Below are 27,219 nucleotides of genomic sequence, written 5' to 3'. Positions count from 1 at the left end.
ATATGTGTGCTTTTAGGGCTTTACTGTACACCAGACCAGTGAAAAGGAAAATAATTTTTGAAGGCCATATTTTTTTAATTCTGTCTCTCTCTTGTTTGCCTCACATTTCTTTATATTGCCACATCGTGACCTTTCGTATGAAGGCAGGAGCAAACAAGTAATCATGGAAAAGAACAGGAAGGCTGTCTATTAACTTGCTTTGCCACTGGAAGAAATGTAACATCAAATTACATCCTCAGGAAACACCAGTGGCTCAGTATTTCTTCAGCACTCAGCAATACCCACATATGCCTTTCTCCTACTGCACTTATGCCACTATGCCATATTTTTGTTCTAAGGCAACATAGGTCTGCTTGCATCAGGTGTCTACTTCTCCTTGTCTAGGGGAATTCTCTTCCTCTCGTTTGAGGAGCTCCTGTCTCCCACCACAGCAGTCAGTAAGGACCCATTTGCCATACTGGTTTAGAGTCCAGGTAATAGTGCCAGGGAAGAGACACTTGCCTATATCACCTGCTGCTGTAGGTTAGGGTTGGAAAACACTGAAATTGGAAAGTTCTACTGCATGCAGTGCATAACCGCAGGAGCTTTCACCTGGGTAGCTAAGCTGCTTAGAGTTATTTTAGGTGTGTCTGTGCCAACCTGCAGTAGAGACTGGGCTGCCAAAGAAGTTTGGATGGAGGCAGACTGGAGGAGACTATGACAATTCCTAGCTCCAAAGCTTGTTTCCTTTGGCTGGAAGAATGTAAGTAGTAAGACACAGCAGAGCCTCCAGTAATGCACTGAGGAAAAACACTGATATCATTCCCAGTCCTTCAGGAACTTTCTAGGACAAGAAGACAAGGAAATACTTGTCTGTAGATTTGAATAAAGAGAATGTGACAAGTATTTAAGCTAAGTGCCTTTTTTCAGCATGTTATTCAGCGTATCTTCAGCATACTCATTTCAGTACCACAGAAAGCATTTGGTTGACAAGAACTTGAAGGACGGTAAAAGATTTGGCCTGCACCAGTGTCCTAATTTAGAAATCGTTGCAAGTATAATAGGTTCGTCATAATAATTCCTAGTGTTCAACATTTTTCTACACCATGAAAAACTCCTGACTTCATCACATTCTAATTTCATCAACTGGCACAAGTGACATCAGTAAATAGCAGCCAGGAAGGATGTAGAATAACAAGCAAAGACTGTTCTTGGGATCAAATTAATGGCTGAAGCAATCAACCAAGGCCTGTGCAGCTATCAAAAGAGCAAGTTGAAAGTTTTGTGAGTGCTGACAAACACTTAGTGCCAATGAGCTCTTTTTTTTTTTCCTTCCCCTCAGTGCACTGCAGCAGAATTCTTTCTGCACAAACTTAATGCACCAGGATCCACCAGGAGATGAGTTTTCTGTAAGAATGATGCATCTCAATTGGCTGAGTGGTGACTGAGTATAAGGATGCTAGGATTTAAGAAATGCTCTAAGTACTTTCAAATACAGAGCCTGGATGTAGCTTGTTGAAATTAAATTTATGCATCACTATAAGTATCACCAGGAAGATGCTCTTGTACCTTTCCCTGTGTTATAGCAACGTAGCTGTGAACTTATTGTCACTAGATGACAGTCCAGCCATTTTAGCTTCATAGAGCAAAGTCATTGTCCCAAACAAAGCAAAAGAAATAGTAATTTTAACTTCTTTGCTTTTCATAAATGGGTGCTGAGTTTCATTTTCAAGTCACAGTGATCGTTGTGACACTACAGTGCTTCTTTTGAAAAAAATCATTGTGCTTTAGAATTTCCACTATCCTTTTCAAAGAAAGACTACATTTTTACACCCTTAAAAGTTATTTTTAGAACGTAGATAATTAAATGCTATTAAGTTGCTAGATTCTGTAGTTAAAAACTGTGACTGAAGTCTAATGATAGATGAACTCTTATTGAAGTATATGTTAATGTATTCATATAAATATATGCCTTCAAAACAGGATGCGTAGCTTACAATGCCTCCAACTGTAGTCATGGACATATAGCTGAGTGCACTTTTTTCAAATAGAAGCAAAGTTAGAAGAATTAATGCTATGCTCCTTCATTTCAGAGCTTGCATAATAGAAGCAGGTAGTTGACATAGCTGTTGTGATTTAGGAACAGAAGATACTGAAGAGATTGCACGTATATTAATTTGTAAGGTGAAATAGTGAGATGCAGAACCCTTTCTAACATTTGTGATATAGAAGCGAGATCAGTCCAACAGTTCAGACATATATTTTATAAGAGAATGAATAGATGAGTGTTCTTATAATATTCAAAAGCCTTCATATAGCACTTTTTATGCATAGAGTTAAAGTGTTTTAAAGTAAAAATATAGGCCATCATCTCGATATTATAGCTGGGCAAACCAAGGCTCAGGGAATGAGGATGTGTGTATGAGAAGTGATTTAGCCAGTATCGTACAGGAGAGCCCTCTTTGAGTCAAAGCTGGAACACAGCTATCCTATCTGATTTCTATCAGATTTATATTCACTCACCAACATGCAGGTGGAGAACAGTAAGTCCTTTTCTTGTTTGTTTTTATTTTTTGTGTGTGTGTCACAGTTTCTGGGATTTATTCCATAATAGATCAATTTATTTTGCAATGCATTCTTTTATTCTTATTTTTATTTTAAACTAGTGACTTCTTTTTGCAAAGGTAGCATAAAACTACACAGATATTGTTTTGTCCATCCATCTGTCTAAGCCTCAGGGCCTGATTGTCATTTTCACTGAGACTACTTTATACTGCTCTAACCATGTCAATGAACCTTACAGTCATGGCCATAAATGTAATTTACACCTACTTGAGAGCTCCTATGCCTTGCCAGAAAGATGTATCCTAGGAAGAAAAAGGCTCTAATACACTTTGAAATCTAAATGTTGATCTCTTCTGTAGGAGCATTTCTTGTATATTCAACTGCACAATCCAGAAGATGTAGGCAACCTGCTCTCTTTGTGATGTTCCTGACAGCAATACTATAAAGCGTCTCCTACTCCTAATCCAAAAAATTATAATGGTCATTCATGTTAGTTTATAAGGCAGTGACAACAAGGGAAGAGCAGGGGAGAAAAAATAAAAATCAACATCTGGAATGCCTGGAAAACACTCCGTCCTCATTAACATTCGTGTCTGGGATAATGAAGTAGAAATACACCCAAACAATTAAAATCATCTCCATGACAAGATGCCATGACAACTTCTAATCAGTAACTGGACATGAGCTGGAGTCATAAGTCTGCATCATCTTACTTTTCAGTACACTTGGTTCCAAAGGGAAGCCTACCATGGACCAGCCAAGGTATAGCTATGCCCAGCCATCACTCTGAGAAGGCTGTTGTATCAAGACGTATTGCTGATCTAAAGGACCATGGTGGAGGCTACCTCCGCTTATCTGCTGGAGTCATTCAGATTCGTTATTAGGCACTATGTGGGCAACTTCCCTCCATTCAAATTTGCTGACCAACTCTACTATCAGAATCAATAACCATAGCATTTATCCACATGCCTGATATTTTCAAACTGAAAACCACAAACTGTAAAAAATATTTTACAAAACAAAGATAAAGAAGACTTTTTTAGATTTCTGGTGTCTACATGTACAAAGAAGAAATAAATCTACAGAGAAATATTATAACTGCCATCTTGTAACAGATGTGTTTGTCTCATCCAGTAACCTATCGCCAGCTCTGGTCGATAGAAACAGATGCTGAATATTCTTTCCTAGTTACCTACCAAAAAAAAAACCAAAAAAAAAACCAACAAAGCAAATTACCTATAAATCTATACCAACAGTCAGACTACAAAATTAAATATTTCTTTCAGGATATTTTACTGAGATTTTCTCTTCGTGTCCATAGACTTTTCTTAATCGTTCTTGATATTGATGGTATCTTTTGGCTCAGTGATATCCTGTGTCAAGGAGTTCCACAATCATTTATGAATAATCTTTTCATGTTGATTAGTCAATAATGTGCTGGCTTTCAGATTCAATGAATATCTACTTCTTCTTCTAGGCAGCCTATTCTCTCTGCCAGCCAGAATGAGACATATTTTTATTTTGTCTTCTTTTACATATCTCATAATTCTTCCAAATCACAAGGCAGAATCAAACAGGCCACTGAAATGGTGGTCTGTCCCCTTTTCTCATTTTCTGATATTGCTGGTAAGCCTGTATCTCAGAAAATTTCAGTAGGAAGCTCTCTCAATTTTTTCCAAAGCTGATGAGACCTAAGACTGATGATTGTGAAGCTAGTCAGGTACTTCACAGTGTCTTTACACTGGGAACTCCTGTGAGAAGTTGAAACTATCTTATAAAACTGACAAGTAAAGGATCTCCTTCAGAAATACTAGAGTCCATCTGTGCATGGGCAAGACCAGAGAAAAATTCTCCAAGACACAAGTCTGACACTTAAATAATTCTCCTCTGTTCTGAAGCTAGGATTCCTCTGTTGTTATCAAACTTTCCCTTTTCCTACAGAAAGTGGTTTATCCTTTTCTTAGATACGGCAGCGGAAAGGCAAAGGTTTTGGCAAGGAACTTAAAGTGTCTTTCCCAAACACCAAGCCTTCTGTTAAAACCATGAGTTTAGGCAAGAATATCCAATGAACGTTCAAGTTAGGTGCAGGTCTTACCTGCTCATTTTACTCTCACAAAGCAGAAATAAATGGAAATCTGTCAGTCTACTTCTTGTATCCTCTAAAATATGTCCATAACTTTATTTTCTGGTCTGTTAATATTAACTGTTCCAGCTTAAAGACCTCCTTGGAAATGTTAGTCACGGTAGAGAGTTCCTTGTCTGCCACCCAAACTGGGATATTGTTAGCTCTCTACAGAAATCTTCCTGGCGGGGACAGTGTTGCAATGCAAACAGCAGCCTGGACTCTTGAAGTCAAGCCTGAATTCCCAGCCTTTTCATTATCAGTGTCATATATTGTGTGACCCTGGGCAAGTCACTTAATTTTTCCGTCTGAACCTGTAAAAAGTGGCAATAATGTTTCCTTCCTCATACCTTTCCTCTGGCTCGTCTGTTTGAAACCTCAGTCATGTAATGGGCTCAGAGTTGGAAACGACCTACTGTAAGTTAATTGCAAGATCACAGCTATAGATTGTAAAATCCTGGTGGGAAGGACTTGTGATCTTTTTTATAGCATCTACCAGATGCCCTGATCTTCACTCTAGACCCCAACCTAGGTTTAAGCTAGTAAAATAATATTACACCTAGTATTCATGTCATGGGAGCAGATATACTGTCTGACTTTTCACTTCTCCTTACTGAGACTCTTCCAGACCACAGTACAGTTTTCAGTAAAGTTTTTTTGTTTGTTTGTTTGTTTGTTTTTAATCTTTGTGTGTATCTTCTCAAGCCTCAGCAGACTAAATTCTTAGCAAAGACTGACCAAATTATAATTTGTATCACCTACCTATATATTTATTTGTATAATTAGTTATTATTTATTGGTTCTTTTTATTATTAGTTATTATTAACTATTTTATTATTCCATTCAGAATAGAAGATCCAGCAAACAATGAATTAAGATCAGAGCTGGCTTTGGACATCGTACTTTTCTAATTTCTCTCTCTCTCTGCTTTCTTTCTGTTATTTCCCTCCAAAGCCTGCTTTTGTGCCAATGAATCACTTTCCCATCAGGACTACCCAAAAATTTGCAGCAAATTTCCCATCCAATAATTTGTAGCAAATAAGGCTGTGAACAACTGAAGGAAAGCTTTGTTCCTGCTGTAGCATTCTGTCTCTTTCTGATATAAAAGAGAGAGAGAAGGCAATGATGAAAGAAGGGAAAAAAATAACCCCTTAAATCATAAGCTCTCCATGCGTGTAAACCCAGTACTTAGTATACAGCCTCGTCACCTTGACGTTTATTCAGCTTGCTGGAGACTCGTGTGCCCTCAGTCAAAGCTAATTAACACTTAATTGACTTCATGAGAATTTTGTTCAGCAGTTCTGATTTGCCACTCATCGTGAAACATGTAGCTGTAACTTTTGAGAGCTCAGCAGTTGTGGGAGGTTTGGCAGGTGTCAGGGGAGTCGGAGAGAGAAGGGGGAAAGGGGAGTGTAGGAGTTTCTGTCTTGCTCTTTTTTGTTTCTCTGTCTCTCATTGAAACCGATACAAGGGCACAAGAGTAACAAAATAAGGCATTCAATAAATTGTCATTGTGAATACATTTTATTTAGCTAAAAGCACAATTTGCAGTATTTGAAGTTTGATTGATCTGTTGATAAACACTAATGTTTTGCAGTTGACAATTTTTCCATGTTAATTTCCTTAACTTTGGCAGTCCTGGCTGGCAGGACCCTATAAATAGTATCAGTGTCATCATCCTTTTTAAGTTATTAATGAGCCATCGTGTTTATAGAGGTTGGGATTTGGGGACAGGCTGTGCTTGACTGCAGTTTCTGACATTGATGCGTTAGCAGTTGGAACTGGGTCTAGATTAGAACAAGTAGGGGAAAAAATGGAAAAGGAAAAAGCAAAAAGAAGCTTGGCGCTAGCCAAATGCATTTGGAGTGGACAAGAACTGTTAATAATTAAAAGATAATTAAAAGTATATAGAAAATTACAGGATACCACACACAATCTGCTCTGATGCTGCTGCCACTTGAAATACACGTCTGACTAATTATCATTTCACCTGTGATGGAAGATCCTTTTTTTTTTCAGTACTCCTTCCCACTGTGCTGTGCCTTAGCCTATGTCCAGACTTCCATGATTGCCAAGGACTGACAAGACACTAGAGAAGGCATGACTAATTAACTAGGCCAAGCTATCTACTGGCTGGATTCACAGCAACTTCAGTCAAAGCTGCCAAACATGTAAGTACATGTTTGGATAAGGATGTCCTTCTCCAATTGTGATGTTCTAATGAGCTGTTAAATATTTGCCTAGTATTAAGTAGAAGGTGCTTTGTGCTAGGAAGAAGCATGGTATCATTGTTTTGTATCCCTTGAAAAGGCAGTGCATCTGCCTCTTTTGAATAGCTGGGCACATAGCAACCTTCTTCCTCCACCGAGCGAACGACAAGCTCATGACATTGTGATGGCCTCCAGACTCCCTAAGAAATGCTGGGAGTGTCCTTAATGCTACAGTAGGATGACACGTGCCAGAAGAGGAGCCTCTTTTCTGTTCGCAGGGCCATCAACAATCCTGGGTACAAATCACTCTGCTAGACAAATGCCAGCTCTGATTCTTCTGCTGGAAGAATATACAGAACGTGGTCTGCCTGAACCATTTTGCACTCTCTGGAGCTTCCCTTTTCTCCTCTTTCATCTTCATTATACTTACAGAGAAATATATTTTATTTGTAATTACAGGATCTTTTCCTTACATATATATAATTATGTGTGTGTGTATATGCACATATGTATGTGTGTGTATATATGTATGTATGTACGCCCACACTAACACAAAAACACATACATGTATATACACAAATCCAAAGTTATTAAAACAAGCCAAAATTTATATGAAAAACTAGATGTGACAGTATTTACATTTTTGAAAGTTATCAAAACATCTCTACAATGAAGTATTGAATTTGTAAGCAAAGGTCTGGAAGAGACCACTAACATCAAGACATACAGCACCTTGCAATCAAAAATAACCATGAATATGTGGATAAGATTTATCTTATTTCTAGCCTTAATTAAGGGTGTATTTACATTGGGGGGGTGTGTGTGTTTGTTTGAATTTGGATCAGGAGTGCATTTCTCAAACAAATTCCCTGTTCTTCCTCACTGGCTGTGCTTTGGTTCACGTTGTGGAATACGTAAACTAGATTGTCCACAGATGAAACTACTTTGTAAAATGTGCTTCTGGTGTAATACATTTTACACTGGATTACACTGGATTACATCCAGTGTAATCCAACCACAAGTGGACATTCGGCCCACTGGGCTGTAACAGAGCTGATCTGAGGTGAAAAAAACACGCATGTTATGGACACTAACTCCTCAGCACCTCTACAGATCCACTTCTGTTGATCTTCACTACTTGCTAAGGCAGACATATCGTAGCAGATATCTGATTTAATGGTTGTCTAGGCTTCCTCTCTAGTCAACAAACAGGGACAGACACCTTCAAGGGTGTTGCATCCCACTCACTGTGCATACTTACCTGAAAAAGAAATAAACTTCCTGTAAAGAAGATGTGCTTCAGAGAAGGCATGAAGTCTGAGAACTATTCATTGGTGAATTTAAGACAGATTTCTGTTAAGCATCTAGCTTTTCCTGGATCACCTTTCTGAGATACCTAATTATCCCAGTGCACATAACAAAATCCATCTTAGCGTGAATTTCCTTTTGGGGATCAAGGGTGTAAAGTTTAGGCATTCAAGCACACAATTTTGTAAGAACTGATGTTATTTATTTGATTTAGCTATAAATTCTCTGAGAAAGAGACTGTATTTTTTGTATGTGTGTGTTTGCATAGCATCCAGCACAAATGACATCTTCATTACAGAAGCAGCTTAAAGACTGGCCCTAATATGAATACACCTATTCCAGAGGTGAATAATCTTTTCTGGTAGGAGAAGGAAACCTATAGCTTAAGGATAAGAATACAAAAGCACAACTTCCATATTTTCCATGGTATCAGATGGTTAATTTGGTTGTGTGGCATATGGTAGAAGACTCAATGAAAATCTCCATGAAGAATGAGAAAATGCCAGTCAAGAATCCAATATGGATTGAACTCAAAGGTTCAAGGCTGTAAGAAGTACACCAAAGAGCAGTTGTGAACTCTTACACATTACTTTTATCAGTTTCATTTATTTATTTTGCATGTAACCAAGCACTAAAACATACATCCAGTACCTCAGGCAACTTACTTCACCTTACTGCAGTAAAAGATTCATAGGGAGTTCAATTATAGAATGATTGGCTAATTTCAATAGCTTGTTTTAGCTATTAAGCCCTCCACAAAGACTTTATGAATGTTCTAATGAATACCTTGCAAGACTTTCAGTGTAATGAAATTTGTATTAAAATACTATAAGGAGTGTCCCGCAATGTAAGGTCACTTCCATTTGTTCTCATTACAGCCCTAGAAGGACAAAAGAAGACAAGGAGAATATCCAGTTCTTTTTTTTGGCTGCAGAAGGGATTTTAACTTTGAGCTCAGAACTTGCAATCTTACCTTGCAATCTTACCTTGCAAGTAACATCACTGGCTTATGGTGACCTAGGAGACTGTTGAATAATATTGCTAAATTGAGATAGACTGGACAAATCCACCCTTTACTTTCTCTTCAGGTAGTTATACAAATGCAGTTCCAGAACTTGAGATTGAGTTACAGTAGTTGGGGGTGGGGTGGGGGTGGAAAATCCTTAACAACTTGTACAAACCAAAGATAAATGAGGAAGAGTATGATTAGAATCAAATGATATGTGAATGCCTATCTGTTAACCAGTGCAAAGAGAGACATGAGAATTTCAAGATCATTTATACCATTTGAGAAATAGAGTACAAAGACATCCTGACTCACAAGAAATGTCAGGAGAGTCATCCACAAATAATGCGGCCAGCAGCCTATCTTCAAACTGTGGACCTATGAGAAGAAGACACTGCTCAGACAGCAAATGTGGAACATTAGTTATGGAAAAGTATGCATTTTGAGTACATGGCTTCATATATTTTAAATAACTGACTTCAGTATTCATGCAACCAATATATTAATTAATCACTTATTTTTGTGGTCAAGGAAGAGCAAGACTCCAGTATGGCAGGTCCTGCACAGATATGTGATCAGACACAGTCGATGCTTGAGTTAATTTCCGCATTGTTTCATATAGACTGAAGCTGTGGCTTTTATCTGAGCTGTAGTATTGCAGAAGTATTAGGGGTTTGTCTATACAGAGGTGAGACACTTGCAAAACTATCCTGAATTAATTTTTAAAGTGGATTATTTCAATCTCATTAAGCTGTCATGTGGATCTCTGACTGAGAATTAAAGTGGTCTTATTTTGATTTTGCTTGATTCACTTCCAAAGTTACACTGAATTAAGGCCACTTGAATTTTGAGTAAGTGTCCAAACAGAGACCTTAGGTCATTCCACAATAAATTCACTGTTAAATGCGGACTAAATTACTGAATGGATCTAGGCAGATAAAAGCAAGTATGGAACAATCTCAAGTTCACTATATTTAGATAAACATTAATCAATCATTAGAATTATTTATTAAATGCTGTCCTTATTTGACCATGCAGCAGGGACAACAGGATTACATGCATGTGGTCAGTTATACTAGTTCAGCTGATAAAGACAGACTAGTACATTTTTATGATGGATGGTGTTGTCTTATGATCTAGCAGCTTTTAAAATCACACAAAGATGTATTAAAATGAGATTAGTTTTCTAAAACCTTGGAACCAGAGACAGATTTATGAAATCCCTCCTTCCTTCCCTCCTTCCCTCTTTCCCTCCTCCTCTCCTCTCCTCTCCTCTCCTCTCCTCTCCTCTCCTCTCCTCTCCTCTCCTCTCCTCTCCTCTCCTCTCCTCTCCTCTCCTCTCCTCTCCTCTCCTCTCCTCTCCTCTCCTCTCCTCTGGCTCGTGGGATACTCACACCTTTGCAGCGCTCAGGGTCTCTCCTCCCTCTGCCCATTTGCATTGTTCAGCCATGCACACCCTGCTGTACATGTGACTCTTCCACATGAATTATTTGCAAAATCTTCATCTGACTCCACGTCCAGGAGACTGAAGTTGTGAAAGTGATTGGCACTGAAGATGATTTAAGGACTCATTTGATTTTGCTCTGAAATGGATGAGAAGTGCTCAAATGGCTCCATGTTATATCTTTACTGTGGAGCAACCATAAACGCCTGAAGGCAGTAAGTGAAAGGTGAAGGGCAATGGCTTCATACACACCTCAGAGTAGATAGCAAGCACTTGCCAAACATCTATGCTGGGGTTCATGTAAGTAAATGTAACTATTATTACAGCACTGACATCTGCTTCCAAACTGGTCACTGTAGGCTGCCTTTATATTTAGAGGAGAGAAAGGGGCACTTCTGTATGAGAATCATCTCATCATAAAATAGATGTCTAAAACTGTGTCCCAAAACCGCTTGTTTCTGTCTGCTGATTATACAAGAATGGAAGATGCCTATCTTAGGTACACAGAGCTCATGCAGATGAAATGAATCTTACCCTTTTAGTTTGATTGTCTTGCTGCTATGCTGCATTATTGGGTTATTTTTTCACTTATGATATATTACAGCCTTGTTTGCCACAAGTGAGAAATGATCAACGCATGACAGTCTCCAGTAAAGTTAATTCTGAAGATGAAAAAATTCTTGAAGTTCAATTTCCTCATAATACGGAGTGCCATTTGCTAGGCTGTTTCTTCTTGTCCATTTACATATATAGCAATATACCCTGTCAATAATACCTTTCCTGAAAGGTATTTCTGGAAAGAATGAGTAAGTCACAAAGTGGCAGAGGAAGTGACTTTAGACAGGTTATCATTACCTGAATAAAAACAGTTTTTATTCTTACAGCTGATATTAGGATAAGGTGGTCATGAGACTTATGCTGACATTCAATTCATTCTGGTTAGGTTTTGTTCAGCGATTACTCAAAGAAGTCTGCGCCATTCACATCTGAACTCTGGCTGCTTGGTAGGAGGAAAAGGAGCTGCAGCCCCAGATCGTATGTTACAGCTCCTAGAAAGTAACAATATTCTGAAACATGTATTTTCCTCTTAAATTGTATTTTTCTATCCAGTTCCAGAAAATCATGATACTTCCCCCTGGAATGCATCACCATAATCAGATTCTATTCCTTTTTCATTATTTTATCATTGAGTCATGGGGTTGAAAGCCAACAGAACTTATGCTTAATAATATTTACAATTTTTGCAGAGTTTTCTGTCTTCAAAGGATTTTGCAACCATTGGCTGTGGGGTGTGACAAAAGCTTCTGAAGAGGTCAAAATAATAGGCAAAGATTGTCTTAGAGATAAGAAAAAGAGGGCCAAATTTCTACAATTGCTTTTTTCTGACTGGAGCATCCATCATTATGGGGACTAGTCTGCTGTTGTTAACTGCAATAATTTTCTGACTGTAATAATTTTCTACCTTTTTATTCAAATTCTGGACAACTGACCAAAAAGTCCCTTTTGTTTTTGCAAAAGGTTTTCCAATATTGAAAAAGATCTTCTGACATGTCTTCTGACATTAGAAGGACCTGCCTTATATCTCCTAAGCTGCATCTCAACTGTCTTTAATATTTCTCAGGAGGGCAGAGATGAAAAGACACCTTTAAGACCCCATTATGGACCTTTAGATTATGCAGCCGTCCAGGTGGGTGTGCAGGGATGGACATACTCTATTGTGTCTCAACCGTCAGAGTCACTCAGAGTCATTGTGGCATGGATGGATCCTGATCATTCTGTCTTTCTTCCCCTATATGATCCTCTAGTGTAAAACAAGAATTCACTACCTCTGTTAATATCAATGTTCCCACATAAGATCCCACTTTTCATTGACTAAATTAATTTACAGCCTCTTAAGCTGATATAAAAATGTGTGGTAAACACCGTTAAATCAGAATTCTTCTTTTGCCACTCTAAGTAAGGGTATTTCCTCTGCACACTGACACTTTCACAGTCACCATACCCACATGTATATAACTACTTATTCCTCATGGTATGGTCTAAGCTCAGACTCTGAAGCCAACATTGAAAGGTCTTGGTTAATTTTATTATTTTTCTCAAATCTGAGTCACCTTGAGAAAGGTTATACTAGGACACAGGCTTTGTATTGACTTGTTTTCTCACAAGAGACTTCTGTGTCACCTGGGATGTTAGAGAAAATAGTTGCCTGTTCAATGAACTGCGTCCTCTTCATGAAAACCTTAGCATTGCAAACAAACATGGGCAATTATCATTAACTTGGTGATGCTAATTCTAGCCGCAAAGTAAGCCAATTTAGCTAGAAAAAGGAGCATGACAAGAGGTATCTTCCAGTGCAGGAACACTGATGATGTTCAGGGTAATCCATGACCCTGAGATGCATCTTGTAATTTAAGCAGATTAAAAGACCAGAAAAATCAGGTCTTCTTGAAAGACTTAATAGACACTCCCAATTCACCAGATTTCAGGCTTACAAAGAAACGTGAGTCTGAAATAGATGCCATAAATGACAGCCCTGCGGTCTCAGAGGGCTTGAAAATACTAACACGGGTGTCCGGAAAGGCATAATCATACTGAACCCCTAAACATAGCACAACCAGTGAGATTGCGATGCAAAGACTACCTCAAACTGAAAAATGTCTTCTTGAATATTCCTAGTGTGTGCTATTAGCATGTGTGAGGGAGAAACAGAAGAGGAGGGAGGGGAATAGAGAGTTCAATGTGAAAATTTTGGTGCTGTGTGGTGCTTAAGTTTTAGTGAAAAAGTGCAACAGGGATATGACACTAAAGACTATTTCTTCAAGAAACACCATTGGAATCAAATTAGATATGCACATTTCACTGGGAATAGCTCACAAATAATTCTCCATGGCCATATGCACTTCATTCAGTCCAGAGTTAATTTTGCATTTTGTTATCCTCAAAGGATAGCTTAACTTTAGTTCTCTTTTAAGGATGTAATGAATAGCTAAGAGGGTGGTTGTGTGTGTGTGTGGACGTGAAAGAGAAAATACTTGTTTCTTTTAAAAAAGAGAAAAAAAGAGAATGAGATTGGTTTTCTCCCAGCTTCTCTTGAAGAAACTGTAGGTTAAGAATCTCTTGATTTAAGACAATTTACTGTAAAGTCTGGATTAAACATATTCGTATGTCTAAACAACAACTCTATATGCTCAAAAAGCAAATTTTTCAACATGTACAAATCACCATTTCCCTTTAAAAACTAATTTCTTTCCACCAGCTAAAGAGCTTCCACAGTTCAGTGCTACTAAAGATATCACAGTAAAACCTGAATTTGCCACAAATAGGAAAATGACAGAAAGTTTTGTAAACCAAGGCTGCATATTTGAGATGAAATGTGCTAGTTTAACTTATTATAGGAGGCACTATCATTACAGAGCAAGATGAGAATATCATACAGGAATAACTGCATGATCTTGAGGACAGGAGGAATTGAAATCAAATTAATTTAACAGAGTGAATTGCCATGCTATTTGCTCCGAGAAGGATAGTAAGAATTTTTGCTTTTAGAATCAGGACTGATAGGGATGAAGATAATAATCTAGGGTGCATCAATCTTTCACCAATTATTATTATCAGTTTAATGTGGATAGTTCTAAGATCTGGGTGATACAAGGAAGAACAAATGTCATTTGTACAGTGTACTACTTTGACTCGATCTGAAATACCGGGAATGATTATGGGAACAAAATTGAATGGGAGAAAGCACAAAGAAGGACTGCTACAGAGACCGGAAAATGGAGAATCCATCGAACTACCAGAGATGAAAGCAGCTGGGTGTTTTTAGCCTGGCAAAATGAAAGGTGACAGAATATGACTGCAGCAAATAAACATTTTGAGAGGGTAAACGTCAGGAAGTAAGACAGGCTACGTAAGCTAAACAGCAATGCTGGTGGAAGAGAAAATAGATATGTAATGGCTGGGAAGAAAATAAGCTAAAGATTAAAAAGATATTTTACAAGAACAGAAGAACGAGGCTCTGGAACTGACTTGCTAGTGTAGTCACAGGAGCAAAACAAAGTTAAAATGGCTGAGTTTTCAGTGTTGTCCATATGTCAGATTTGCCTGCACCGAAGCGGGTCTGGACTCTGTGTCTCAGCAGGTACCTTCCTGCCAACGTCCTGAAGCCTACGGTAGCTTTTGAAACTTTGAGGTTTTGATAATTCAATTTTAGAAGCAGAGATCTGAGCAATATATAATCCGATGCCAGAGAACTGTATAAAAACAAGATGGAACATGAAGGATGCCACCCACCTGAGTGGGTAAAAAACCTCAGGAAGTTTGTGGTCCTGGAATAAATCAGCTGGCTGGAACTAGCTGAAATAATGCACTAGAAATGAGAGGATACTTCCAAAATCAGGAACTCCCACATAAATCTGGAAACCATGCAGAAAGAAGTGCTACATATTACACAGGTATCATTGAGAACTGAAAATAACTTTGAACTTAATTTACAAACAAGTAGTAAAATTATTTTTGTCTTCAGTACTTATTTTCTTTTTGCTTTTTCATACTGAAAGAAAGATGTATGGACTTAAGCAGGACAAGTCACTCTATTTGATTTCATTCTAACCACTACTACAGTTATGGAAAATCCAGGGCCACTTTTTAGATGTGAATGCAGTTTTTAAGGATTACTTTTAAAATGAAATAAAATAATCCCTAAACTGAATGAGAAAAGGATTTCCTGAAAGTCTGTATAGAATTTCACAAGAGAAAAAGGAAAAAAAAAACCCACAAAAAAACCCCACACTGAATAAATAAGTAAACCTCACTTCAGTTTTGTCAGCTTTTGTGAAAACTGTTCTTTGGTTTCTGTATAATATTTGATGCTGTACAGAAGTTTCATATTTAGCACCTTGTTGCTTCTCTGCTTTTATCCTGCTGGCAAAAGCTGTTTTTTACATATGGTAACTACTCATGGGACATTGGGCTAAAAATTAAAAATAAACCTGTTTCAAAGCCTGACGCATGTACTGAGCAACACTTGATTGAGAAAAAGATGCAGACGAAATCTGGCTTCCAAATTTTCAGCTTTTTAAAATAACCATCAAACAACGCTGGTCCCTAAAGATTTTTATTTTTCATGTGTGAAGATTCAGTTTATGAGCAAAATATTTTGTAGGGTTCCAGTCACAGCTCACTGGATGTTGTTCTGAGGAGCATTTGTCTTCACAACTGGAAGTAACTGTCTGAAAAAGCTGTATACTCTATCGACTTCAGAAACATGTGAGCTTGAACATCAAAAGAGTACCTTAGCTCACCACCTGTGATCTTTCCCTCTGGACAGGACCTTTTGATTCCAAGGCTGTTCAGCATATATGGAAAGTAACATTGAACAAACTGTGTGAAAGCAGCTGTTTCACACAGGGGACTGTTTTTTCCTATGTGTTACAAACCTGATGATGCAAAAACCTCTTACCAGTTCCTAACCTCTGTGGGAGTTAATGTGCTGTGCTTGGAAGATGCCTCATGTTTGTTATGGAAGGTGATTTTTTTGTGTGTGTTTAACATCTGCTTTAATCTTTTTCAGGAAGATCTAAGTGGAATAGACTCTATGCCTCAGACAAGATACTCAACCAGTTTCTTTTTGGTTTAACTCTGGTCTCTATCTGGCTATCACGGTAATTTTAAAGCTAGAGAAGTATAAAAGAATCAGCCCAGCTCCCTGCTCAGTGCATCCAATTTCACTTATGCATATTCTGTGATTGAAAGTGAATGAACAAGTCATGGACATCATGCTCGTTTACAGGGCAACACCCTGCTGCTAAGTAAGGCTCTTTGCTGGACTTTATCTCCAAATGACATGTGATATGTTGGACTAAGCTCCTTTATATCCTGCAACATCTTTACCCAGAGACTTTGAGGACATATCCACCTTGGGATATGAATGTGGGGACTTCCTGGCAGACTGGTGCGTTGAACCTGCATCGCCTTCCAACTCTGTCTGGGTGACATGCCAAAGCCTGCTTGCATGCAGATGCAAAAGGCACAGATATCAGGGAAGTTGTTTTCTATCTCCTTGTCAGGAGACATCACAGCTAAGAACCAGGCAGATAAATGACTCACCACCATCTATTCTTCTGAATTATGGTTCATTTAAAGTGTCACAAAATGTTTTGCACTTGGAAAGCAGATAGTGGTGAGCAGGATACTTTCCTGGGCTGGGCTCAGTGGTTGACGCAAGCATGCAGAGAGAGAAAAGGGTATTGAAAGATAAGCATGGGGATGACTGAGCTTTACTTCCTAATTGTGGTATGTTCAGGTAAGGAAAAATAAAGAAACGGTGATAAGAGCTGTTGGCATTCCTCTAAATTACTTTAGCCAGTCTTGCTGCATAATAAAGAGTTTAGAGAAATTAGGTTCTGAACAAAAAGTCTGGCCCATATATTTGTCTTTATCTATCTTGCTCCTCCAAAGGGCAAGTATCCCCTGTCCAGAGCAGAGTATAAATATTGTCAAAAAATGGTACACAGCATACAGACTTGTTTACCAAGTAGTACAGCTTCTTCCCAGGTTTGTTATCATGGGAAAACATTTTTATTTAATTGAGAAAAGAAATTAATAACCTTCCATCCCACTTTGCCTTTGTTTAGAAACACAGATCCTCCAAGAACAGTGCCTTTTATCTCATGTTAAGGGAAACATTCTTTTTTGCTGTTTGAACCAGATCTGAATATTAATAGCATAATATTGGTCTGATACTTTCGCAGCATCTTCTGTTTTATGCTCTGCTAAAAGACCATAAAACTGTACTGACAGAGGACAAATCTCCCTCATGTACCAGTTTCTGAAATCAAACTGTTGTCTGCTGTGTGGCTGTGCTCTTTGCACTGCTGCTTCTGTTTTCAACACATTTCCAAGGCAAAGAATCTTTTCTCTCCTTCCAGAAATTAGTGCTGTTACAGATGTGCTGATACAGTTTCATACGGAGATAGAAAGTGACTTAATGAATAATATGAGTGCACCATACAGAACGGGTGACTTCCAGCTGCGACAAGTTCAGCAAGTCTCCTGCTGGCTCTGCTGGCAGGAGGCCCCACGTCAGCAGAGGGTCTATTATGTCCATACCAGGTACAGCAACCTCCTAAGGACTAAGCAGGTTCTGGTTTGAGAGCTGGCCTTGGCAACGGTCTCTCACATGGGCTTCTTAGCCAACGGATAACAATGTAGATATGGGAGATTTCAGCCAGTAAAAAGTCCTGCCTTTATCTTAATTGTCCTTCTGTGATGAAGTAAATCAATTCATTTCAGTTCCCTGAATGATGGATGCGGACAATTCTGAACAAACTCCTTCTTCTCTCTTTAAAACCACACGGGCTCATCAGCACTCTCTCCCACCTTAACACTTCGGCAGACAGTGAAACCTTCAAGTGGAACACGTAACAAGTCCAAAACAGACCCAAAATTTAGGATTCTAAATAAATGGCCCGACGTTCAGAAGGGCTGATCCCCTAGAAAAACATAACTGCCACCTTAACATGTGTTAAGGAACTGTACATTAGGCTCCAGTTTCAGAAAATCTTAGCTAAGAGGATTAACTAGAATAGGAAAGGTTAAATCTACTTTAATTTCTAGCAGCAACTGTGATGAACTCATTAGCAAAGAAAATGCAGTAACTGAGCTCTGCAGAAAAGCTATTTTTCCAGAGCTCTTAGTAAGGGAAAAAAAGAAGAACCTTTTTTGTTTTCCTTTTGGAAAAACTGGTATGAAATATTTCATTTCCAGTTTAGTTTACCTATGGTAAATTGTGTTGTTTTTCAAAAGTATCTGCAAGCGTTTGATTCAGACAAGTTCTTAAAATAATAATAATACGAAAGTCATCATATTATTTGTCATTATTGTGACTTTTCTTATTGAAATTCTAGTTTTGAGATCCATGATATCAAGTGGCCTAGGCTTTCTGGAGGAATGTATTTAAAAAAAATTCTTTCTGTGGTGCATATTTTCATATTTATAATCTCACTTCTATCTAAAACCAAAATGATAGCTCTGTACAAATATTTGAAGATCTGAGAGAAGAGGAGGAGTTAATCAGTCATTTGCTGTGGGAAAGGATTTTTCTTTTTTAATACACTAGTAAAATATCCATTTTGTTTTATTTTTCCCCTTCAGTATCATAATGTAAACTGTAAAGATCAATTAATATAGTCTCTCATTGGACTGTTTTGCTATATGAATGAGCATGATGGGGAAGAACACTATCTCAAGTAATGAGATATAAATGGGGAAGGGACAAGTTTTGATGAGTTTCAGAAATCAGAAATCTTAGAAATGTTTCTTCACAGTGAAGTTTATTTGGCTGTGCAATATGTCTCTAAAGTAGAAAACACATGTCTTTAGACGGTTTGTAGTACAACTGGCACAAGCAGTGCTGTCTGTATCCGGTTCTGGAACTACCGTTGTTCAGTGTGAGCGTATAGATCTATCATTGCAGGGAGGTAATATTTATGAACTGAAAAGCCAGACCCAAACCTTTCCTGCTCTTATGCTGGATAGCCCATGAACTATACAATTCACGCTGGCTGGAAAGTTCTGTAAAAGTTTTCGGTCCAAATTAAGATAAGTATTTCCATTTGTGTTAGATATTTTACACAAATCTTAACTTTTTCATTGAAAAAAGGCTCATATATTGGTTTTCCTTCCTAGCCTCCTCATTTTCTTCCTTAAATGTGAAACAAGGAAACAAAAAAGGAGAAATACAGATACACAGGGGAAAATAATGTTCTTTTGATTTTAGAAAATAGAGAAAAATCAGTCAAAAGTATTTAAAATGCTCAGTTAAAAAAAAATCTTAAAAATATTTAATGTAAAATGCTCGCCAGTTGTTGCTGTTTTCCAGCAAAGAAGCCAGCAGTAGCACTCTGTTTCTACATCTACTCCATCTTAAATATTCATAGTGGTGCGGTGTTGCACGTTTCCTCCTGGAGGGACAAAGTTAGCGCATGTTACTTCTGGAGCAATCACCAACTCCTTGGTTCTTAAAACAAGTCATCACTTTAAATTCCTATTTCATCTTTCTGCGTGTTTTCTGTCTTCTTAAACTCAGCTGAACACTATCTGTGTCAACTACAGAAGACAAAAGGAACAGTAATTTTTAAAATTTTAAAATCTGGATATCAAAATAGAAAGTCCATTTACTCAGAAGATTCAGAGAGAGATTGTTATCCCAATATACATTCTATTCTAAATAATTTCAGCAACAAGTTTTTCTGTTAAGCATCCTGTCTTGAACCCCTTTCATTTTCAATCATCTCATTCACTTTTTTCCCATGTTGACAATTTCTGCTGGCAACAGAAAAGGTAGGTAAAGTTAAATACTTGTTCTGGTGCAACATTCATCACTATCCTTTTAAGTAGTTACCTATGAGTATGAACAATTGCTGAGTTCAAATCAGGTGAACCATGATGCTCACATTGAGCTCTGGGATTTATTGAAGACATCCTTACTTGTGTCCTGCACAGCTGGACTGCAGGCACAGCAATATTGATGCCATGAGCAGGTCATTGGGCATGCAGCCTCCATACATCTAACGACTGCTTCTTAAGGTATGCGTTGTCTTTTTTTTTGTACACGGCACTCACTGGCTCCTCAATGGAGAAATGCTGTCTGCTGAAGTTAGGCGGATCCTGAGAGTCAACATACTCCATAAAAGACTTCCTCTCCTCATTGTCTGCAGTGTCAGAGGTTTTTTTCCATGTCTTTCTTTTTCAAGGAGGCTTCTGCTGTACTGACTGTCACAGTCAGTGACTATGTGATATGCCTCCACATACTTGCTCACCTACATCTCACTTGGAGGTGTGATACATCTCCACATACAACTTGCTTATTTAAAATGAGACATAACTTCACTGTGGTAAGGTCTACTGGAAACCTAAGGACTGCAGCTGGGGCAAAATTCACCTGTTATTGAACTAGTTAAAGTCCATTTATGTCTTCAAAATAAATTTTTTGAATGTGCTTAAGTGCTGCCTTCATGAACTGTTTAAAGAACTCTGGACTGAAGTGAGTTTTGCCTTGACTACTTGGAGGTCAACTCATTTCAATAGCTAGAAATGCAAAGACTTGAGCTTTCTGCCAGTATGACAGTTACATCTGATGGAGAATCATCATTTCTAGGCATGATTTCCTCCCTCACTGTTTGCCTTAGGTTACAGGACTGTTTTCAGGCTTGCCCAATAATTCCCTGGGACTCTGGACCAACTGTTTAGTGCCTGTGTGGTCTGGGATGAAGGAAGGTATTTATAAGATAGCAATACTTGCAATGGATATCTACTTTAGCAGTTCTGACCAGAAGAGTTCAAAATACATGGAGCTGCATACTTTATATTATGTTTTAATTTGTCTTTCTCAAGCTATTCTGTTTTAGTGCAATATTCATCAACAGGATAGACTGCCTGCCTTGCGAACCACAGTCCTTTGCGATCTTAAGGGTTTGTGCAAAGTCCCTCAGAGTAATAGGAATATTTCCAATGCCTCAGTGTGCTTAGGGTCAGTTCTTTATTCTTTAAATATTGCACAACTCGCTCATTAAGAAGGGCTGCATCTTACACAAGGACAAGGCAGCCTGGGCATGACTGATGAAATTTTATTAACTGATGCTCACTTATCTTTAAGAATAAAAACAAGCAACAAACATAGCCCTTCCAAGGCTATTACAGTAGGGCCTTTGTCTTTGTATCGTAGTGCAGTCTCTGTTGAATCCAAAGTCTCAGGCTGTCTTATCGAGAGAAAGAATCCCCAGATACCATTAAAAGATCATAAATGCGGTAGGTGAATATATCACTTACATGTTCGTCATCCAGAAATCCGTAATAATAATATATGTTTTAGGCTCTGAAATCAATTGGTCTTACAGATTCTCCAATTCAAAAGCTGAATGTGCATTAACTTCTCTTGCTGTTATCCTCTCAGGCTGTTTCTCTCCTCCTTAAATTTAATTTCAAATATAAACACACATATATGTATATACGTATTCTGCCCTTCACTCTTTGACCCTCTTGCACTTTCTACATTTTTCTTTCTCTTTTCTTTTTTTAAAGGAATACTTTTTCTTATTTTTTGTCTGGATCCCAACTACTCACCAATTTAAGTTTAATCGACTAGCAAACTTTCTTCTTTAGTGGCATAAGTAGTTCTTTTCCAGGAGGAAAAGAAGGAAGAATATTGCATTAATGAAGCAAGCAAATGTATAATAAGGGCGCCAGATAGGTAGGAATAAATGAAATATATGTTCATAATTTATGAGAATTGTTAAAGAGATAATGATACAATATTGCATGTTCTATGTCATTATTTTCCATAAAGACAAAGAAGAATAAAGCCAATTGATTTTAATTCTAATTCTTTTTATTCTATCGAGTCTGTTACTCATTCCATAAAGCAGCAAAGAACACTGTGGTACAGAGCAAGGAATTAAGACAATATTTCAAAGACACCTTTAAGTGAATAAACAGCCACAAGCAGGAGAAGGTATGCTACCATCACAGGCAGAGTAAAAGCTGTTCTTGAACCTTTTTCAGGCTGAGAGCAACAAAATATTGGCTTAGGATTTATTTTTAATAAAAAACAGACTTCTTGTAAGAATACATAAAATACCTAAGTATATAAGTAAACGTGTATGAATTCATATGAACATATGTGTACAAATGGATACAGGAAGACAACAGAGGCAGAGTAGAGAAAAATGGGGGGAAAAAAGTGGAAATACTAAACATGTATCCAATAGCCTCTATTTTCTCAGACAACCTTGCAGATTATACCAAACAAATGAACTACAGACTGGTGTAAATCACGACATTTCAATAGGGATCTGCATTATACCAGAATTCAGATGCCTTTGATTCTGGAGACTGAGTTTAAACCCCTCTCTACTGCACAGAGGGAAAGTTCTTTCTACTATGCAGCTTCTTGCAGAAAGGAGCACATCAGCCATTCGGGCAGTGCACTGAGGTGGCTGTGTACAATAATCTGGAAGTACAAAAAGGAAGGAATGGTCCAGCTTCTTGGCTGTTCTGTGTTGTGCAGGTAAGGTCAGAGTGTTAACAAATCCAACTACAGATTTCTGCCTATATTAGTGCAGTGATATGGAAATGCCTGATGTCTCCATTGCCTACTGAGCCTTTGCATCACTAGAGAGGACTCCAACTAACATTAGATAAGTCAGCGTTTGCAGGAAAAGTGAATTGAAATGAATCTCATCTTAAAAGACTCTGTTCTCTGCTTCACATGAGATTATATTCTCAGACATTCTTATTTGCAAAAACAAACAAACAAAAACCAAAAAAAGGCTAAAAAGACTTTACCAACCTCATATTTCCAAAAGTATTATTCACCTTGCTGCATAGATGAAATGTTTCCAATGGTTTCCTACGGATGCTTTTGAAAATGTGCACGGGGAAGTTGTGACTTACAGATGGAGAAACAAGGACTGTATCTATTCACAGAACAGCAAAAGATATAAAATAACAAAGAAAAACAATTCCACAGGAATCAAGAAATTAATACACTGCCGTTGATGGCAGAAGACTGGACTTAGTGACAGAGAACAGTCCTTGCAGTCATGTTGCTATGATTAATTGCTCTGTGTCAGTAATTTATTTCTGCAGTTGGTTAAAAAAAGGAGTGGGTGATTACATTTTCTTTTTTAATGTTTTCCTGCTTTTGTCAAACTTTGATTTTTTTTGATTTGTTGGTTAATTAATCAAAATAAGTCATGACAATTTCTTAAATACTTTTCCCCAGTATTTTCTCAACTCTGAAAATGTCAGATTCCCATTGTGCCAACATATTGAAATATGAAAGAAAAAATAACTCTCGGTCAAACTTTATCCCTTTTACCTCTAAATTTTTATTATTGTTAAAATGGGCTAAAGCAGAATTAGTGTCAGTTCTGGGAATCTGCCAAACAGTGAGATTTATGAGGCTATGCAACTTTTTCTTTAGGGAAATAGCACACTTCTCAAATCAAGGATAGATGAATTACAGAAAACAATATAGTGAGAATTCATTGTGGAGGTGAACATTATATAAGATCAAAGGACTGGTCTTTCTTTTTCTTCCAAAAGGAAAGTTAGGGAAGAAAATGGAGGAATATCTTCTGGAAAAGAAAATGTGGTTTTACTTGCATATTTTCTACAGTTTTATTTTCCTGTTTTTCAGACTGGGAAACAGATAAACAGACATGCAGATAGAATGAGTACAAGTGCAATAGAGAATATACAGAGGAGTTAGATGAGATGAATTGATAGACTTCCTTGCTTCTCTCAGATCTCTAGCTGGGCTTTTCAGAAGTTATTGGCATCAGTTTGGACTTTGTTCTCATCAAGGGTCATGGTAAATATCCCAAGAATTTCCATCAGATTGATGTTAATGCACTAACTTTTAAGAAGTTAACTTTTGTGAGTCATCTTCTGAATTCATCACAATACTTCTACTGACTACAAGAGACCATTACTAATTTACTAAGGATACTTTACTAAGGATCTTGCTTATGACTTAGTTTGTGGTTTGTGAATCAGGTGGTTTCCTGAAACAGATGTCAGTTCCTATTTCATTGGTTTTCCATTCTTCATTATTTTTATGTCTTCATCCTGAACTCCCGCACCTGCATTTTTTATGGCGGATTTCCTTGTTCTTTGTAGGTAGTTTAGTTCTTATTCTGTCTAAATATATGCATTTCAAATTTACATTTTTCTCCGCTCCTCCAGAGCAGTTCCTCTCTAAATTTTTAACACTGTCAAGCAGCTTGACATATCTCTTTTGGGGTACAGCAGGTATTTCATGTGACTTGTTGAGAAATAAGCAAAAAAATAGAATGTTGTTGTGGTTTAGCCCCAGCCAGGAGCTAAGCACCATGCAGCCGCTCCCTCACTCCCCTCCCTGCTCCCAGTGGGATGGGGAGGAGAATCGGGGAAAAAAGGTAAAACTCGTGGGTTGAGATAAGAATGGTTTAATAACTAAAGTAAAATATAATACTAACAATAATAATAATGAAATGTCATAATAATAATAATAGTAGTAATAAAAAGGAATATAACTAAAAAAGAAGGAAGGAAAAAAAAAACAGTGATGCACAATGCGACTGCTCACCACCCACTGACCGATGCCGGAGCCGCGATCCACACCTCCCGGCCAACTCGCCCCAGTTTATATACTGGGCATGACATTCCATGGTATGGAATATCCCTTTGGCTAGTTCAGGTCAGCTGCCCCAGCCATGCTCCCTCCCAGCTTCTTGCACACCTGCTTGCTGGCAGAGCATGGGAAAATGAAAAGTCCTTGGCTTAAGATAAGCGCTACTTAGCAACAACTAAAACATCAGCGTGTTATTAACATTATTCTCACACTAAATCCAAAACACAGCACTGTACCAGCTACTAAGAAGAGAGTTAACTCTGTCCCAGCCGAAACCAGGACGAATGTTTAAAAAATGACCAGTTCACAGGTAATTTCCTCAGGTTTTAAATATTTCTTTTCTTTAACACTGGGCTATATGCTATGTTTTAGAGGATGTGTAAAATTACAGCCTGTGTCTGGAACTGTCAGTGAAGGGGTCTTCCTTTTGTAGGCCAGTGAACTCTGTGATCCTTTTATATCTGGTAAATTACAACTATACCTGTATAGATGTCTGGTGTTGGGCTGAAGACTTTTCTTAGCAGCCTACTTGTGTCCTAAGTGTAGACACTGTTCTCAGGCATCATGTGTCTCAGGTGTATTTCAGGAGCTGTATAAATTACATCCTGATATCTGCCATCTTCAAAAATATATGTTTAAAATAACTCCTCCAGGTCTAACCTCTGACCTCTTGAGGTTCCATCTGACCTGATTGTTTCTCTTAGCCTTTTTTTTTTCCCTCCTGCTCCCTTCTTCTTTTCACAATTTCTCTTCACAGGGTCTCCCAACTAGTTTTTCTGAAGGTTTTTGTCCCAAGCTCAGCTATTCCTTAAAAAAACCAATTTTGCAGACTCTGGTCCCAATCCAAAGAAGCACTGAAACGTGTTCTGAACATCGCTGAACTATTCCTCTAGTTAAACCATGAAATTTACTAGATAAATGTCTAAATGATTCATTAGCAAGTACATGGACAGGTCTTGGATTTTTGAATCAGCTTTTTTACATTTTTCTTTCTTATCAAGTATTTTGCTTCTCAGATTTCAAATAAAATTGAGTTATATTTTTCTTATATATTACTCTCCGTGTTCTCCTTTCTCTCTCTACTGTTATTCATTATTTAACTTCTGTAGCTATGTTGTACACAAGAGTTTCTACAAAACTAAATTATATTGTGCTGGAGTAAATCAGTGGACTCAGTGGACTCTTTCTGTCAATGCCAAACACTATAGACAATCCTGATAACTTGGAAAGAATCTTAATCCCAAATTAGTGTGTGTACTTCCCCCAAAGTACAAATGTCTTCTCTTCAAAAGAGCACCATGTGCATCTATTTATTAAGTGACTACGTTATAAAAGTTTAAAAGTGAGGTATCATGTGCATCATGCTGTATTCTGTTCATTCAGGTATGGCTGTTATATCTTTCTTTGTGCCTTTATCACTCTGTCTTATGTTAATTATAGCTGGCAAAGATTCTTCCTTCATATTTGAGCATCCTCGTTATTATCCAGGAAACACACAAACACATACCACTTTTGTAATTTAAGTTTGAGATTTTCTCGACAGTCATACATTACTCAGTGCCAAGCAAATTAGTTTTGTGAGATGGTTTTCCACCATTACTCCATTTTTTAATCAGTGATCTTAGCCTATGCCTCACCTATTCAAGTAAAAGGTCCACAAACATTTTATTTCAGCTCATTAAGTAAATAACAAGCATTTGGGCAACAGAAAATCTGTATTTTTTTGTCTTTTTTTTCTGGGAATCTGGGCAATGAGTTTGGCTATGCATTTATTTGCTATTTAAATATCTTTTTTTTTCCCCTTTTATTCTTATTTATAGGCAAAAATCTGAAGAAAAAAAGTCTTTCTTGACACAAAGACCTATGCTCTTATTTAAAATAATGCAAAACTGGAACAATATTAATAACTTTCACCACTTCAGCCATGTCGAGGTTGCACCTACATTATCTAAGTTACTCCTTTCTCACTGACTACTCCCCTAGTATAAAATTCAAGAACTGCAGAATAAAGCTTCTAACATTTGTGCCTTGACGCATAAGGTAGACAAGTATTTGAGGTCACAGGACTCACTTCAATGCTCACTGAAGTCAATAGAATACTTTTCATAGATTGAATGGGCCTGGATTGGTTCCATCCTGAATCATGATAACGTGTCAATTTTACTACATTTCTGTCAAATATCAAATCTCTGGCAAACTCTTCATTATTACTATGGTCATCTTAATCCATGAATGCTCTCCTTCACGTTGAGGGCAGTGTCAGGATGACACTGGGCACACCATGACCCACACTCTGCAGAAGCACCGGTGTTAACAGGAATAAGTATCAAGTATATACTTCTATAAAACTGTTTTTTTTCTTATGGAGATACCCAGGACCTATGTTTCCTCTCATATTGATTTTTACATTGG

The sequence above is a fragment of the Gymnogyps californianus genome, chromosome Z, assembly GCF_018139145.2.
Source record: "Gymnogyps californianus isolate 813 chromosome Z, ASM1813914v2, whole genome shotgun sequence".
Classification (NCBI taxonomy): Eukaryota; Metazoa; Chordata; class Aves; order Accipitriformes; family Cathartidae; genus Gymnogyps; species Gymnogyps californianus.
This window is presented reverse-complemented; position numbering follows the sequence as displayed.